Genomic DNA, 13,769 nt, shown 5'->3' with positions numbered 1-13,769 from the left:
TCCTACCTCCTTCCAGTCTCTCTTCATTGTAAAACAAACAGAAGCCAAAAGAAAGGAAACTTGGGTGTCCTTACAGGGAAGTTCTGCAGACACAAGATGAGAAGATTGCAGAGTTGTAGGAGCAAAAGAAAGGCCTTCAGTGCCTAAAATCAGCCAGATTTGAGAAGCAGATTAAATTTAACTAGGATTTCTCAGTTTCCTTCCATGCTAATGTACATTATGTCTGTCTCAGATGAATACAATGCATGCCTAATGCACTCAACCTGGAAGCTTCTTTTCTGGAAGAACTCTTTGAGAGAGGTGTTTCCTATGTTCCGTTTTTTTTTTTTTTTAAAGTGGTGGCCCCTCATACATACCACAGGTCAACCAGTGTTCCCTCGAGCATCAAATAAATTTTGTACAAAGAGATGTCATCATGGGTAGAGTGCATAAACTTCACCTCTACAGCGATGAAGCTGAAAAATCTTGAGAGCTCTAACGTCTGGGAACGTCCATCCATTCTGACATTTTTACAGCACAGAAAAGCAATACAGACTTTGCCAAACGCAGCTGTGTGTCCAAAATCCATAGAATTACTCCTATCAATCTCTCTACGTGGTCACACCATTTTCCACTAGTACTTATCCAGTTTATGATAAATTTCAGAAACAAATACCCACATAGTTCACACAGGTAGATAGTGCATTCTGCTTGCTGGTCCTATGAGGTTTTTGACTAGGTCTATATTACTTCTGTGGGAAGCAAAAAAAAATTGCTCTTTTATTAAAGTAGAATCTGAGAATTCGTTGCCCTCAAAATTGGTTCTCACAATTTTCTTTTTGTTTTTTGTTTTTTCTGTAAAACTGAGTTCTAAATAAAGTTCTCAGTATATAAATGAACACAGAATGTTGCGCAGGTGGATTTGCCCTTGGTACCAGACACAGCTGTGCCTATCAAACACAAAATATGGTATTTAATTTTGCAAAATTGCTAATGGCAGGCAGGATTGTACAAGGGAAAGTCACCTTCAACTGCATTCAGGAAGAGACAAAGATATCATGAACAGTCATGTTTTTCCAAATGTTTCCAAGCTAGAGTTACATTCTGTGCCTTTTCAGAGCCACTGAACAATGAAATGGGTAGCTGTTTGCCAAGCACATACAGCTGTGTGTCTGTTTGCCTGGGGTGGGGTTGGGGGCTTGAGGAAATGAGGTTAGGGAAGCAAGGATGGTGGGAAACTACTAGCCCATGCATTATTTGCCAATTGTGCTGGTCAGACTAGGTTCCTAGGTGGAATTCGTACTGTTAAGTAGTTTTCCCTCCATTGCTCATTACTGCTGCACTTTATTTTTTAATAGCTTATCATGGCACTGTCCAAATTGCAGCATTTCACAATGCTGTGACTATTCTTTTGGCAAAACTAGGCAGTTGATGCTTGTGATGAAAGTGTGGTAGCACACACTCCTACATGCTTATGAATACACGTGGCCAAAATTGACCAATTATTCAGAGAGAGTTAGATGAGTCATGGATTTTAGTGTCTGTCTGACGTCTCTAGGCAACGTGTAGAGGCTTCTTTTTTCCAGGCTGAAATTTTATGGAGTTTTACTATGGAGAGCAGATGCACTGATTTCTAACACTACATGGTAGACTGGAACAGAGTCAAAGGCACACTTCCAGTGTTTTAGTTGTAATATATCAGTGTGAATGCTCACTGATCATGCAAGCAACCAGGCCTGCGTGGGAAGTTTGGCTTTTGTGTTATTGTTATATTGTCATTTTAACTGAAAGTACAAGGTCATCCTTATTTCATACATTTTGTGCTATATGAGGAAAATCAATTCTCTTTAAACATGGTTTAGTTCACAAATTGTTTATCCATGGCTATGTGTCTTTATTCTTTGACTACATCATAATTCAAAAGAAAAGTCAATTGCTCTACCATTTAAATTCGCTACCCAGCCTTTTTCCTTTCCTCCCTGAAGGAGATGAGTAACATTTCCAAATTTGAGAGAATCATTTACATTAGTCCAGTTAACACCTGATACACACACACGTACACACACCCCCCCCAAAAGTCCTATTTTCCTATAGTTATCATCCTCCAAACACCACAAAACTATCTTAATCTTGTGACCATAGCTTCAAAATACCAACTGCATTTACAATTATGAATAAGAATAAAACTATTCTTGAGGAAATAAGAGGAAAAATTCTTCAGAGATGCTTTTAGCAAAAATAAATGATTTGCGTGTTTCCAGCAAAAGGGAAGGAAACATTTAATATGGACTATCTCTGAGGTCTTTTTGTAACAAAATTCCATAACCACCTGTCATTTGATGAATCCAATAAATTCCTGATACACCGTATACTTCTTCAAAGTGTTCGATGGCATTTGAAAAATATAAAAAGTTAAAAGTAGTCACAGCAGCCTCACAATTATGGAGGTAAAGATAAATTCAACTTGTTCTAAATATATGTTTCTCTGTAATAGAAAACACCAAAGATACAAAAGTGTGTCTAATTTCTTTCCACAGGTTTAGTTTAACTATTTCTTACACCTACCAGCCAGATTCAGCCCAGGTTTAAAATAGATGTCAACTTGGTTTATAAGGTTTTTATTCTGATTTTTTAAATTATTTATTTTTATTTTATGTGTATGAGTGTTATGCCTGCATGTATGTAAGTGCACCTTGTCATGCAGTGCCCACAGAGGATAGAAGAGGATGTCAGAACCCCTGGATTTGGAGTTACAGACAGTTGTTAGCCACCTTATGGGTGCTGGGATTCAAGCCTGGGTCTTCTGCAAGAGCAGCCAGTGCTCTTAAATGCTGTCATCTCTCCAGCCCCTTTTCTGATTTTTGAGAGACTTAAATCTGTTTGTTTACAGTATATCTATAGTTACATATCCTTAATTCTTTTTAATATTATTTTTTGAAATGCTGTTTTCTGGACATGGCATAGCTATTGCACTCATAAACTCACAGCATCTGTGGTTACCTGTATAAGACCTACCCAAGATTAAGACAGCTGGAATCCCTGGGTAGATGGAGTTGTTGATCTCCAGGACCCACCCCATACCCAGGAGCTATTGAAAGATGATATAGTTCCTAGGAAGGGAGAATCATTCTTTACTGAAGATGTGGCCACTGGCCATGCTCCAGGACCTAGCTCCACACCATAAATATATGGGCAACACTAGCTGGACTTAGTGGGTTGTCAACTCTGATTTTTTGTTGTTTGATAATTTCATTTATGTATATTATGTGTTTTGATCACATTGACTCCCATTCCCTTCCCTCTATATCCTTACTGTCTCCTCTCAACTTCTTTTTTTGAACCAAAGGAGTCCAATTAGCTTTGGGGAAAAGTAAAATAAACTCTAGGCAGAAGAGATGAAATCATATATTTCCTTGTATATTGAGAATTGGGTTGAATTTACAACAGCTTTCTATGTCTAATTCAGCTTTAATCCCAGTGAGTCAAATGTAGAAATTGGCAAATATTTGTCATTATAAAAAATAGCTTATTATACTTTATTCTAAAAGTCATGTATTTGCTGTCATTGACTCACTTGAGAGCCTGTAAGGTCTTCATTTTAGAACTCCCTTATATACTGAGAAACTTAACTCAGAGAAACTAAGTAAACTAAGCCCATTTTCAAATCTGTTTTTTATCAGCTGCGTTTGTGGTAATATTTCAATCAATATATAATAAACATCTAAAACCAGCCATTTGAAATTTTTTAAGTTTTATTTATTGTTATTTTATTTGTGTGAGTGATTGCTTGTATCTGTGTAAGTGCACCACATGTGTGCAGTGCCTATGGAGGCCAAAGGAAGGTAGGCATTGGATCCTCTGTAACTGGAGTTACAAGCAGTTGTTAGTCACCATGTCGGTTCTGAGAACTGACACTGCTCCTCTACAAGAGTATCAAGTGCTCTTGACCACTCAGCCCCAGCATTTTAAAATTTTAACACAAGTATGACTTCACTGTGGATTCCAAAAGCAGCATCAGTAATTTTTTTTTTCACTTTACGATAAAAGCCATCTGGACAAAATTCAAGTCACTTCTTAACAATGATTTCTGTAGTTGCTCTCCTTTTATTAATTTTACCTAGAATTGTTTTCTACTCAAAGTTTTGGGTATTCTGTGAAAAGGTATCCCCATTTCACAGAAATTAACAAAGGAAATTTCAGTTTAAAATCAAAGAATAGAATGTGCTTGAAGATTCCACAAAACACTAAGCACCAAGGCACCTGCAGGTTGGCAGGACTCCATGGGAGTATCAGTACCGAAATAATTACTTATGAGCAAAGGATAAAGGAGTAAAGTGTTTAAGGTAGTAGAAACATTTTTGCTATATTATCAGTAATAAACAGATGCCATAATATAAATTTTTGTAGCTATTGCAGTCTAGTTTTCTTGCAGTTGCCCCAATCTTTGGTTTGCCTATGCTTCCTATGTGCTTATCTCATTCTTTGCAATGAATTTTTACAGAAAAGGAAGAATCATGAGAACTATGCCTCAGGAAAATGGGCACATAATGCTTATGAATTCTCCCTCTGTAATGAAGCAATATTCTCTCACTAGAGCAGATAGAGCCTTAAGTCTTGCACCACCCTGAGTGAAACAACTTTGTTCCACAATTTTAAAAGATGGAGAAGGAAGATTGGGATAATTTAACAAACAATAGAAAATGGAACAATTTGAATGGTCTTTTAAAATGTACAACTTACTATTCCAGGAAGGAGATTATAGAGAGTATTTTAAGTAAGTCAGATCTGGGCTGGAAATTCAAACATGTCTTGGATGACCACCAAATCTCAGTTTGCACATTGACAGAAGAATACCATAGCAACCCATGCTTGAAAGAGTTCATGTGAGAATTATGACTGCTTAATAAATACTATTTCTACCATTACCACTGCTGCTATTCCTTCTGTAATCAATACATACATTTCTTATTTCTTTCATTAGTCTTTGACAGCTTCATACACGTACATAATGAATTTTGGTTGGTTTCACCTTCTTTCATCAAACTCCTCCCATTTACGCTCTCCTTCTCAAACAAGTACCCTTTACTGGCACTTCCATGTCTTTTTGGTGTTTGTGACCACTGGGTTTAATTAGGTAGTTTGCATAAACCTGAGTGGGAGGGTATTTACTGAAGCATGGACAACTAATCAGTAGGTACCACTGAAGAATATGATACCAACTCCCTCAACGCTATTACCTGCCAGTATGCCCTCACAGTGGAATGAGGCCTCATGGGAAATTCCTTCTTCCATGAAGCAACATTGATGATCCCAGTCTCGTTCAGGTCTTGTATGGGTACCCACAGCTGCAGTGACTTCATGAATGAAGTGGTTATGTTATTTCCAGATGTCTCTTTGTGGCTCACCTCCCCATCTTTTGGGTCTTACATTCTTCCAGCATCCTCTGTGAATTTCCCTGAGCCTTAAAGCTGGTGATGTAGATGTTCCATTTGTGCCTGAACACTATGACATCACTTACTCTCAGCACTTTGGCCAGCTATGAATTCCTGTACTAACCGCTGTCCATTGCAATAAGTAGCTTCTCTCAGAAAAGCTGGGAACAGAACTAGGCCATGGATTTAAGCAAGAGTATTTGTCAGGTATTTTTGGCACAACACATCATTACTTACTTACAGGAACAGATTCTAGTTCATGACCTATTTGCACTATTTATCCCTAAATTGAAATGATCATTCCTGAATATTCACTTTATATATTGTGAAGTTTTTAAAAACTTTAAATTAGTGGATACATTTTGTACAAGTGATAGTTTCTTGTCTTTTTGGCTGTGAGCCTGAGCTTTAAGTACTATGCCAGTTTTCCAGCCCAAAGTGACGATTACTTAAAGACAGTTTCGCTGAATTATATCATGTTTCTCATCCATATTTACTGCCCACTGCCTTCTCCACTTGCATGTCTCCCTCTTTTGAGTCTCTTCTTCTTCTCACATAGACTTCCATCTATTTCATGCCATTTATCACACATGTGTATATATATGTATACTATAGGTATATATAGTATGTACACATATGTTTGGATATTTAAAGACAGAAAGATGTTATTTTCTGGGTCTGACCTATTTCACTTAATATGAAAATAATTTATTCCACCTATATTCCTACAAATTGCACATAAACATAAATATATACATACGTATGTATGTGTCTGTGCCTTTGTATACATAACATTTCCTTCATCCAATTATCTTTTGTTGAACCTCTTAGGCTGATTCAATATCTTGGCTAATGGGAGTTGTGCCTCAACAGACATGAATGAACTGTTATCTTTGTAGTATGTTGTTTAGATCCCTTTGAGCACATTCACCTTTGCTGTTTATTCTTAAATCCTGTCATTTCATCTCCCCACACACTATTAAGTTGTCTTGAAAAACCATTGTCTAGTTGTGTGTTAATATTCTTTTTTTCACTCTAAGCAAATTCTTTCCCTATTTTAACTTCTAAGCAGAAACCCACTCTTTTTTATTTATTTTATTTTCAATGTATATGAGTATGTTGCCTGCATGTATATAAGTGCACTCGTGTCGTGCAATGCCTGCAGAGGTCAGACATCCTGGAACTGGAGTTATGGATGGTTGTTAGCTGCCATGTAGGTGCTGGGAATTGAACCAGGGTCCTCTGTAAGAGCAGCAAGTGTTCTTAACTGCTGAGTCATCTCTCCAGCCCACAAACAACTTATATCAGTGTTTCTCAACTGAAGATGGTTTTGACCCACCTGGAAACATGTGAAGACACTTTTGATTGGGACTATTATGATTTAAATGGGAAATGTCCCACACAGGCTCATGTATTTAAACACTTGGTCTTCAGTTGTTAATGTTCTTTTGGTAAAGTTTCAGAAGCTTTAGGAGGTGGAGGCTTGATAGAGGAAATGTCAATGGGGGTGGGCTTTGAGGGTTTACAGCCCCACTCACTTCCTATTTTTTATCTCTCTACATTTTTATGTCGATGAAAATGTGTCCAACTGGTTTCCTGCTCCTGTTGCCATTCTTTCCTTGGCTGTTGCAATGTCTTCCCTGGCATGGTGAAATCTGTCCTTCTGGAACCATAAACCAAAATAAAGCCTTTTCTCCCCTAAGTTGCTTTTGGTCAGAGTATTTTATCACAGCAACATAAACATAACTAATACAGAGGCATAAGATGCTATGCACATTTAGTGATGCAGAGCAGGTGTTCTGGCTTGGAACTCAGTAGTGCTAATGCAGTGCCAAAGGTGAAGCTTTAAGTAGGTGATTACTTTACAAGGGCCCTGAAGTCATCAGTGGAATATGGACTTACACTTAATATGTTATTGTGGGGTAGTGGAAACTTTAAGGAAGTAGGATTATTTTAGTTTGTTTTCCTGTTGCAGCAATAAAACACTCTCACAAAGCAACTTCAGGAAAGAGCTTATTTATTCCACAGTTCACAGGTTATGTTCATCATCAGTGATACATTACATCCATAGACAGAAGAAAAGATAAATGAATGCATGCATGATTGGGCTCAGCTCCTACTCTCCTTTTCATCCACTCCAGGGCACAGCCCATGAGATGATGCCACCCCCACTCAGGAGGGGTCTTCCTGCCTCAATTCAATTAAGATAATCCCACTGTCATGCCCAGAGTCCCATGTTGGTGATTTTAAATTTTATCATCTTGACAATTAAAACTAACTATCACAGGAGGCTTGCTGGATAAATAGCTCACTTGGAACATGCCTTTAAAGGATATGTGTTGTTTAACTCCAGCCTCATTTTTCTCTCCTTTCTTTCAGGTCACTATGAGATAAGCATCTTTCCTCCAATCTGTGCTCCACCCATAAGTCTCTGCCTCACCTCACACTTAAAAGGAATTGGGCCAAGTAACCATCACTGAAACCTCTAAAATAATGAGCCAAATATTGCTTTCCTTATTTCTAGTTACTTACTCTTGTGTTTTGTCACAGTCACTAAAAACTCAAAAACACCAGGGCAGCAGCCACACAACCCATGGAGTACCAGACTCTCCACACCCAATAAAGAATCATCTGGTAGGAAATAACAAAAGTGCAAAATTTTGAAACATTTTCTCTAAGTATAACCTGATGATATATATGCAATAAACTGTAAAACAACAAGATGAGTATACAGATGTTAGTCAGTCTCTTAGCAGAGCTTGGCCTGAGTCATCTCATCTCCCCTTATACCATGGAAAATCCCTTCAATCTGTTTCTAAACCTTAGAGTATATAATAATCAACATAAGTAGTGTGCTTGCACATCTGAACATAATCAAGTAACCTAAACCAATACCTCATTGATGTAGACAATGGTTGATTATCTCTAATGGAGGGATGGCTCAGCAGTTAAGAGGACTGGTTGCTCTGGCAGAGGATCTGGGTTTGATTCCCAGTACCCACGTGGCAGTTAACAACTGCCCGTAATGGTATTCCAGTTCAAGTGGATCCGACACCTTCTTCCGGCCTCTACATGGGTGCACTTACACACATGCAGGCAATATGTAAATAAATACACAAATAAAATATTTAAAAGGGTACTCCCTCAGGTCTGACAATAAACCACTATTAAAAATCTACAGATATTCTTCCCTGTCTACAAATGAAGTCCTCATTCATTCTTATCAGGGTGCTAAAAGACATCCACAGGCTGCACCATGCCCGAACCGTCAATTCTAGTTCTCATTTTTTTCTCAGCCCAATGTCTGTTCTAAGGAGCTCTGCTAGCTCGTCAGTGACCACTCATGCTTCCATGAGTCTCTATCCACACTGTCTGCAAGCCCCTGCCAGTCTCCTGAGTCCTCAGTACATATGAAAACTTACTGCTTCTTCTGTTATCCCACTATTTCCTCAGCATGTAGTAAAAGAATATGGGAAAATGACCTCTATGTAATCTTGTCCCAGTCTCACTGAGTATCTGATTTCTCAATACACAATCCCTACTCTGTCTATTCTGACTTCCTCTCCTATGAATCTGTTAATTTCTCCTAGTTTAACTAAAGAAATGTGGCAAATATATAACTTTTCAAACAGAACATTCACATTTTAAGCATCATGTCTAGACTCACAAATATCCTCATCTCTAATGCAAATTGATCCTAATTAACCAAGTATGTCAATAATGACCAAGGACATAAAGGAAAATATATTTGCTGGGTGTTTACTAATTTGGATAGAAAGAGCTAAGCAAATCTCAGCAAAAGGCCTAAGACAATTAAAACTCAAGAGCCCTCAAACCATTTGTTTTATATACTTGGTCACCTGGGTAAAGTAATTCATTTATTTAGAAGATAACCCTCCTTGCTACATAAACTCATTGACAATCAGACTTTCTATAACAGCCCAGCAGAGAAGTGAAGGACTCAGGGGCAAGAGCAGACTATGAATCCAGAGTCTGAAACCATCACCCTTCTCCAGGAGATGGAGAAATCTGTTCTTTCTATAGAATAGAACAAATCCAGTGCTCTTGTGTTAAAAAATGGTCAGATTCAAAAAGCATGGAAAAGAAAAACAAAACAGTAAAAATAAATGTTAATTTTTGCTAAATACTTTTGGGCCTAGGCATGCATTAAATGACTGATGTGAAATAATGCATTTCATCTTTTTTATTAACCCTATGAGACTGAGATCCTTATTCCAGATTGCAAAGCTGAAGCAACAAGAGACTAAGTCAAACAACAAAGAAACTTAAAAGGGGATCAATTTTTAAGCTACAAGCATATCCAATCTGAGACTCCTGGGAAACATTCATTCCACTATGAATACAGCCCAATGCATTGACTATGAAGAAACTGAACACCCCTAAAACCAAGGCAAATTGATTCTCGGATCCTGTGTTTTTAACAGACAAAGATTTAAGTGCTGGTAACTCTGGGGAGACAAGGAAGTAAGAGTTGTATTTATTGTTAAATTATAGAAGCTGCCATAACTAGGACCTGTGTATTAATATATATTCACATGCACACATATACCATGCTATATTTATGAGTGTATATGCATGAACATGCATATTCTAAGTGTATAAAAATTTATCTAATCTTTAAAATGTTCAAAACCAAAAAGTCGTGGCTGACAGTATTTTACTTTTCCTTTCTTTTTCATAGAACTGCCTGCTGGTACCTCTCCTTTTGTCAGAGACTGATAAGGGCTGCAGAGTTCTCTAGTCAAAACATTTCACTAAAAAGCTTCCTTGGCGGCAAACCCTATCTTGGAGTGTGTTTGGTTTCCTGGCTGCCTTATTTGTTTACAACAATGCTCTTAAAATTGTCTCTACCATCTGTGTGAGGTCTAGTTCCTTGAATGAGAATGAGATATTAAAATGCCATCCAGATGTCTAGATGCATATCCACATTAACATATTATGCAAATTGTCACGAGACACTTTTTTCCCTTCTTAAACAAAAATTATTTTTAGATGGAGTGAAGAAAGTAAATCTGTGAAGGCATTTTTTTTTTTAAGTAAAGAAAACACATGCATTTGATTTGCCTTGTTTATCTCACAATATTTTATCAAACCATGACTTGCAATTGATAACTTGCATCTATCAGTTTGTAAAGCAAAGACAATAGCAAAAAATCCATTTTTAAAGATTATTAATTCACAATATACTACTTTTTATTATAGAAATTGTATATTAGGTAATAGAAAAAATAAAACTTTCCTTCAGTCAACATTCCCAGGTTGTAGTTAGCAAATACCCTGCTAAATTTGTATACCAATTCACTATTGAAATTAAAATAAGTAAAATTACAGATGTTTTTATTTTCTCAAATTTTAAACAATGACATATTAAAAATGAATGCATGTCTGTGGGTGCTGTGTATGGGCAGTGAGAGAATACCTTTAAAATGATATGGGTCTCCACCAATATAGGACATATTTTTACTGAAAATAATTATTTACCTTAGAATTCAGAAATATTTATGATTTGTGAAGGACAATTTTTGAGTCCCTTCTATAATTAACCAAGACTTACCCTGATATGTCTACTAATCTCTATGCTGAACTTATAACTTCTGAATATATATTGGAATAGGGAGAACTTCTCATCTCTATGAATTTAAGTTCAAATTCAGATTTTTCCCCCTAAGGATAAAGAAATTATATGGAAAGTATTTGGGTTTTTGTTTGTTTGTTTTACAAAATTTTATGTTACTTTTAATTATGTGTGTACCTGTGTGTCTCTGTATGGAAATGTTCATATGAATCCAGGTGCCTGCAAAGATCACAAGAAATCAAGTACTCTGCAGGCAGAGTTACACACAGTTGTAAGCCATATGATGTGAGTCCTAGGAATGGAATTTAGATCCTCTACAAGACCAGTACATGATCTTATGCATAGAGCTCTTTCTCTGGTTCCTAATAATGCCATTTCTTTGCAAAACCTATTCTAACTCTTAAATTTTCCTGATTTTTAAAATTGCATTTGCATTTATAATGAACTCTGTGAAATATCCTAGAATATTCCTCTTTTTTTACTTTGTTTTTATTGATTTTTGTGTATTTTATACAGAATATCTCAAACAATTTTAATCATCTTTATACCCCCATCCCCACAGGCACCTTACCATTATATAGTTTAAAACATAATTAGTAAAACAAAACAAAACAAAACAAGCCAAAATCTTTTGGTGGTAATACTACCTCAGAATTTTCCATTAATGATCAATTTTCTCTTTGTCTCCATATGTTGATTCAGCAAACAGATCTTTAAAACAGACTAAAAACCCAATAAAAAGGTTTATACTCCCAAATTTTCCCATCAAATACTTTCGTCAGATACAATGAAAAAAGCTAAAGATAATATTAGCAAGAATGTGCAAGGTGTGTTGCAAGTGGGCAAGAGGAACGGAATGTTGAAGAATTAAAATACAAGTTGAAACTACAAGTGTTTACTGCTGTATAATAAACCAGCAAAGTTTTCTGTCTTCTTCATTTCCTCACAATTAAACTGTGTCAGGACTACAAAGAGAAAACGAAGATAATTATCCGGGAATTCAGTTCAGCAAACACTAGCTCTAAAGAACTCGATGATGCAGGCATTCTTTCTACCCACATACTTTGCTGATAAATTGTGTCCTGGCTCTATCTACCTTACAGTCTTTCTTCCTTGTTAAAAGTACCTAAAGGTCTCCTCTAACACAAGTGGCTAGAGCCAATCACCACTAAATTTGCCAGATGTTTTTCCAGTAACAAGTAAGACTGAGAAGATAGAACTCAACACAAACAAATCCCTTTCCCTTGAAAACTGCTTACAACCCCAGTACAGGATCTCAAAAGTAAAAGATAAAAGTAGGTAATGTCAAACGTAATTTCTCCAGAAGGCTAGGATTACTGACTTTCAGGAAAAGAAGTTTTAAAGAATTATAATATTAAAAATGCCTAACCAAATCACCCAAAAGGTACCACATTTCCCGATTGTTCAGCATAAAAACAAAGAAAGAGGTCCTCAAGGACATTCATATTTCACTTCAAAATTTATTTTGAGAGTGCAATATATCCCACCCTTGTATTCTACATATATTCTGGAGCCCAAATTGTTCAGTTTTAGTTAATTAGGACTGGTGAAATCTCTCAACAGACACCTGCCACACAAACCTAGTGACCTGAATTTACTCCTGGAACCCATGGTGGAAGGAGAGAATCAACTCCTGAACGTTGCCCTGACTTCCACACGCACACCAACAGTAACAATTAAAAATATCGATTTGCTGCGGCTGCGGAGACTAGAAGGAGGACTCCTCGGGATCCGGCTCTATGCTCGCCCTGGCTCACTTCGCCCTCGGCCTCCCCCGCAGCATGGAGAAGACCGAGCTGATCCACAAGTCCAAGCTGGGACAGCAGTTTGCACTCCTCGTTGGACAGCTCGGCGCCCTGCTCTGTCACCGCCTTCATGCAGGTGGCCATGTAGTCGTAGCACTCGGGACTATTGGAGAAAGTGGAGTCTGAGCTGTGGTCCATCTGCACCACTGTCCTAGAATTATTGGATAAGTATTTAATAGCCAATGCAACTAATCCAGAGAGTAAGGTCTATCTGAAAATGAAGGGAGGCTATTTCTGGTACTTTGCCGAAGTTGCATGTGGTGCTGATCGAAAACAAACGATAGATAATTCCCAAGAAGCCTACCAAGAGGCATTTGATATAAGCAAGAGAGATGCAACCAACACACCCAATCCACCTGGGGCTGGCTCTGAACTTTTCTGTGTTTTACTATGAGATCCTTAATAATCCAAAGCTTGCCCGCACACTGGCTAAAACGGCTTTTGACTAGGCCATTGCAGAACTTGATACACTGAATGAAGACTCCTACAAAGACAGCACCCTCATTACACAGTTGCTTAGAGACAACTTAACATTATGGACATCGGACAGTGCAGGAGAAGAAAGTGATGCAGCAGAGGGAGCAGAAAACTAAAGGCATACAGGGTGCCATCCTTCCCTTCAAGAGAACCTTTGTACATCTCCATCCCTTATTCCACTTGGATTTCCTATAGCAAAGAAACCCATTCTTCATGTGTATGGAATCAACTGTTCATAATCTTTTCACACTGCTGCTTTGGGAAAACTCCTTTCCTTGATTTATGTTTGTCTTGGCCTTCTGGTGTGCAGTTCTGCTGTAGAAAAGTATTAATAGCTTCATTTCGTATAAACATAAGTAACTTCCAGACACTTATGTACAGGACAAAAAAATGTACGTGGTATTTAAGTACTCTGAACCAGTTCTACAAGTGACTGTGTTTTGTATTACTGTGAAGATA

General features: G+C 37.4%; 1 pseudogene; it reads left to right on the top strand.

The window, feature by feature from the left end:
• The first annotated feature begins 12,637 nt into the window (after positions 1-12,637).
• LOC103725364 lies at positions 12,638-13,477 on the top strand (annotated as a pseudogene).
• Positions 13,478-13,769: the final 292 nt, after the last annotated feature.

The sequence above is a fragment of the Nannospalax galili genome, unplaced genomic scaffold (genome assembly GCF_000622305.1).
Source record: "Nannospalax galili isolate Female #2095 unplaced genomic scaffold, S.galili_v1.0 scaffold828, whole genome shotgun sequence".
NCBI lineage: Eukaryota > Metazoa > Chordata > Mammalia > Rodentia > Spalacidae > Nannospalax > Nannospalax galili.
This window is presented reverse-complemented; position numbering and strand designations above follow the sequence as displayed.